Below are 5,693 nucleotides of genomic sequence, written 5' to 3' on the forward strand. Positions count from 1 at the left end.
GCTCTATATGTGGTAGGGATAACCTATGATAGACAACCATCAAAATACATGGATAATATGTGTTGTGTGCATGTATTTGTTAATATAAAACACGTGTATTTTTTTAATTAGATATTTAAGTGACGTAAGAAATTTTAATTAACGTTGTCACCCCGTTGCATCCATTAATTTTAATAAAAATATCCAATTGTAGTAAAATGGATTTTAAAATGTCTACATAAAATAAAGCTTTATTTTATTTATTAACCTGACTGAAAAAAATGTCAGCCGCCGAACTGTTCCGTTCGTGCCGGAACCCGGGATTGAACCGGGGGCCTTTAGATGACTGTTGCGTAAACAATTTAAGTCTAACGCTATCCCAACTGAGCTATTCCGGCTGGCATTCACGTAAGAACTGCTATTTGGTGAAGTTGTGTATAGCGATCGTTATTATATGTCTATTAATAAACTAATACATTGTACGTTTTCGTACCACTACGCCTTCCAATAAACTTGCTTGCGCGATAGGTCGTCAAATATCGTACTAAATTGATTCCACACTAAATAAGCAAATTAGAAAAACCACAAAATAAATATATTTTGATTATGTTTTGTTTTTATACAAAACATCATTTGTTTTTATACAAAACCAGAAAGTTTAACGTATTTGCCCAGACCCTGTGATCTTTCCCCTGTGATCAGTTGTGGATCAGTTATTAATTAAACAATTAGCTTTGCATAATTGGCAATAAATGTTGTAATAAATGTAAAAGGCACAAATGCAGTACTTATTTACACTAATTTACACAAAAAATCACCACTATGCAAGATATTATTAAAACAAAAATATATACATTGATCCGTAAAATAACATCTCCTCCCATAAGCGAAATAAAAAATGCATTACATACTTGTCGCCGCCCTCCAGGGCGACGCCAATAATCCCTTGTTTCAATTTGATTCTCGTAACAGTGTAGTATTGATTAAATAGTTACGAAAAATATTTATACAATGTCAATACACACCTCAAGGGGGATTCGATTACATGCCTTGAAAGAAAAACTTGTTCAATGTAAAGCTTGCTACACTATTCACTATCGGCACTTCATGTGCATGTAATGCATAACTATTATTTGGCTGAAATAGATTTCTCCGCGGTCGCTTTATTTACTCGGACACAACTATTTTATTACAAACATGTATATCAATTCGTGATTAGTTCGCTCAAACAAAACACTGGCTTATGTTGTATTTACTTGCTGTGGGAGGATTATGTGACCATGTGTATGTGTTAACGGATAAGTATAACGACAATAAAAGACTCACAATAAATCACATTTAACCACATCCAATTGCTTCGGATGTCTGCACATAAAAATCGATTTTTTTTAAATATCTTCCGCATCTTATTATTTTTTACAGAAGAGCTATGTTTTAATTCAATGTCATCACATATTGTACGACTTGTTCGTATTATTATTACTAGTTAACATTGTATCATAATTTAATTCGGTCGTGTCTTAAAGAAAAGTGGCATTATACTCTATTTGCTCTAAATCACCCTGTTACACATATTTTTGCAGATTTATTCCGCTCAGCAGCCATTTCTTCTGACTATGTCATGTCTTACTAGCATTTTTCACATTTCAAAATGTAAATTTGAAAACAAAAATTACTCAACAATGTCAAAGCAATAATAAAGCAGGCCCTTAACAGGTTTTACTGAATGGATTGTATATACAATTTGCGATTGATCGGGTAAGATTTTTTATGACAGTTATCAAGTAAGTCAAGATGAAGGAGTGGCAGGAGTGGATAGAAACTGTAATCTGCTTTGTGTTATCATATATGCGTGACTGCAGAAACAAAACATTGATACACGTCATGTTTCGTTCTTATCAATCGCAAACAAACCTCAAGGACAGACACTGGCCCAAATGATTGTATTAAGAGGTCATTAGTTGACACATAAACAGCTGTAAATGTGTATGGTAAATTGTGATAAAGTGTTAAAATTCATTGTTCAAATGCGAGCGTTTGATGCATGTGATTCAGAGAATACCGATGGTAAAATGGAATTAATATTAAAGTGCGAGCAGCTCTATATGGTACGCAAATAATTTGTATCTATACTAATGTATACTTGAATTGTTCTAGCATGGCGATTCTCTTAAAGGTAAATACCACGAGAATATGGACTCTATTGAAAGTGTATTCCATAAAAATAGTATACTGAGATGAAAGCCGATACGGCATTGACTGTGAATACCATATGCATGTAGACAATCTTAAACGTGAATACCATGAATATGACTGACAAGCGTGACATTCAATACGATGGCATCAATATTTACCTTAATTTGAATACCTTTTTAATAAAGACTGTATTGAACGTGAATACCATGCCAATAGAGTGTCTGAAAGCCAATATCATGCACATCAATTCTTGCTTGAACCGAAGCACTACCATAACTTTTTAAGTCTTTTTTTTAATTATTAAACGTGAATACCATGAGCATACTGGACGTGTTTGAAAACCAACACCTTGAACATATATACTTACTTGAATCTTATAACTATGACAATATAGACTCTTAAACGCGGATCCCATTAGCATATACCTTTTTCTAAAAAGCCAATACCATAAACATATGTACTTGTTTTAATGTAAATAACATGAAAATATAGATTCAAATGTACGCAAATTACGCAGACCCACTGAACTTATATTTTAGGATATGTTTAAAGATCAATACAAAGAAAGCTTTCAACTGTAGAAGAGAAAAAATATAAATTGTACGTTTAAATTTAATTTATGTTCGTGAATTCGTTGTTTAAATTATAATTCGTGCATCTTTTTTGTGAAAACAAAAAAAGATTTAAATGGTCGAATAAAATGTCATGAATAAGATACTATATGTACGTCATTAGGCCATGTTTTTCTGTCAAATTATACATATCTGCCTTTTTAATGTACTAATTCCCAGATGTAGAGCGTCATTTTACCGTTTATTGTATGGGAGCTTTTAACATTAGTTAATAGGTAAATGTCTCTCAGAAAATCGATGTGCTGCTAACTTTAATAGGGGTAATAAGTGGTATTGGTGTGGCTTATACTACAGCCGCACATAGCCTTTCACAAAAGGTTGGCTTAAACAGGTGATTGAGCGCAATTATGGGTCGGCAACTTGATCGAATTATCGAATTTTGTACAAACGACCTTATACCGACTAGAACACGGCCGTAAGAAGATATGTGTCGGTCAATACTCAGTTAAAAAGCAATCGAAGATTCGCTAACATTTGACAGCGACTTAATTAGATACATCAAAGACTTGTTCTTATATTTGTTTTATAAGGAAAAGACGATGTTATATTTTCATGTTTTCTCTTTTAATGGCGTTTAATAATGCTGATGTCAACGATTAAAATGCTTAAGACAAGAAATAGTTTTAAGAATTTTGGTATTAGAAAGTTTACTAATGACGTGCATAAAGGTTTGATCGTTTGTTTAAAGTAGGTTATTTCTGCTATCATAGTCTTAACGCGATACCCTCTCTGCATACATGTGTGTGTACTTTTATGAAAAACGGGATCGCATTTTCTTCTTTACATATAATATATTAAGATTTTGTTTCAGGAACAAAGCAATACTCATAAAATCACCTATTTAATACAATGTAATAAATACAAAATAACGATGCCCACTGTCAATGTCAATTATAAAGATATTGACAAAAAGTCGCAATCAATAGCAATTAGGCGCCATTTCTAGGCATCCGTTCATTGGTTTCTAGTGGTTTGAAATCAATCGAAGACCGATTTCCGACCAATCGTACATCAGCCGCATACTTATATTCCTTGCGTTATATGGGTTTTGGTCGCCAGAGGTTGTCTCCTATCTCTACACATGTTAGCGTTTTTATGCTGATCGGTTGCTGGATGGTGCGTTACATAATCTTTCTTCATCTTAGAAATTACTTGATATTTATTTTAATTGTACGTAATATGTGCTCCAATTGTGATTGACCGCAACATGTACAACAAATCGTATAATGGAAACGATATCTGTACGTTTGGATACAACGGAAGCCGATGTTCCGTCCGCGGTAAATGAGCATGTATATTTAACTTTTAATCGGCGCGTCATTAGTTGTCATTATAAGGACGTTTCATAGGGATCCCAATCATACTATGTATTTATTTCATATCATATTGTTGTATATACTATGTTTTTGTAATTAATGTACATGTATTAATAAAGATATTAAATTCCTCAGTGACTCAACAACTTATTTTACCAATGTATTGAATTTCAATTTTAAACTGATTGTGATCTGGACTTATAAAAAGGTTGATGTCATATAGTTAAACATGTCCCATATAAAGATATTGCGATTAAATCTAAGAAAGCGGAAGAAATAAGCAAGTTTAAAGCCGATGTGAAAGTTATTTCTGATCAGCGTAGATTGACGCACACTAATGCTGTCAGACAAGTATACTGTATTTATATGTTGTTATGTTGTAGTTAATAAGTTGCATTATACATTTTGCTGCCATTGATGTTTCCATTTACAATAGTACACAGCAACGTACATATAAACGTACTATCTTTCATTTTATACACGCGTGTGAGGGCACATATTTTTGTCTACCATCCAAAAATCTTTGCCGTTTTTTATAATGTGAGCAAAAAGCCTTGGCTGCATGGACAACTATTGAACTCATATTGGAAGATATGCATTGGTTATGCAGTAAGCACATGAGTTTATGTAGTTATATTAATTTTTTTTATCTTATAGCATCGTCTGAAATATTTGCATAAATATCAGCCAAGCATGTTCCTTTCTGCTCTTCCTTTAAGCTTGTAACAAGTGCTTACATTGAGAATTTCGGCGTATAATCGTGTGAAAAAAATATGTAAAACTGCAGTTATATTACGGAACTTATAAGTGTAATGATATCCGGTATATGTCTTAACAGTTTTTGAGAAAGATTTGATTGTTCATAAGGTTTAGTACAACAACCATTAATAATTGTCCAGATAACATAATATCCGATTATAACAGGTTTTTCCTTTCCTTTTAATCTGTTCCGTAAGACTTATATTCTTTCGAAATATCTGTATTTTCATGCAATCAAAGTTAAGCATTTTCACTATCTGCAAGAAACTGTTCAGTTCGTAATCGTATAAACATCGTATCGCGATGTGTTACTTCAGTGGACTGTTTTGATTTCGAAGTGATAGAATTTTGATTGAATGAAATATGTAGTGATCACGAACTGTAATAGGCTGGGCTTTGATTCGACAGAGTCTATCAGAAAGTCATAACATAAGAGCTTATTATCAACGCGCTTGCTGACTTTGTTTTATCACAAAGTGGATATTACTTTGTTCGGTTTTGTTTATGATCCGTTTTGTTTTATTCAGGATTTTATACAGATGCAATATTTTTTAACACATTGCGACAAATGTCCCACTAGTGAGATCCACGTTTTTTGGCTTTTAGAAAATAGTCAATGTTTAAGTACGTATAGTCCGCCGATGTTCAAATTTAATCAAGTATTTTGTCATTAATGTCATTTCAGATACATTATAATATACATTTTAATACGGGCAAAAGCCCTCGAAGCGGGCGTTGACCGTTCATACATATGGGAATTTAGACATAAAATTACATAAGAATACCACATATGGATACGTCTCAAAAAAAA

General features: G+C 32.8%; 1 non-coding gene across 1 annotated transcript; it reads right to left on the reverse strand.

Annotated features, from left to right (window-relative positions):
* Nucleotides 1–287: 287 nt before the first annotated feature.
* Nucleotides 288–377, reverse strand: Trnal-uaa (transfer RNA leucine (anticodon UAA)). The gene is given in 2 exon segments: nt 288–323; nt 341–377. It is a non-coding gene; the product is annotated as a tRNA-Leu (tRNA).
* Between the last annotated feature and the right edge of the window lie 5,316 nt (nt 378–5,693).

This window comes from Dreissena polymorpha, chromosome 6 (genome assembly GCF_020536995.1).
Source record: "Dreissena polymorpha isolate Duluth1 chromosome 6, UMN_Dpol_1.0, whole genome shotgun sequence".
Classification (NCBI taxonomy): Eukaryota; Metazoa; Mollusca; class Bivalvia; order Myida; family Dreissenidae; genus Dreissena; species Dreissena polymorpha.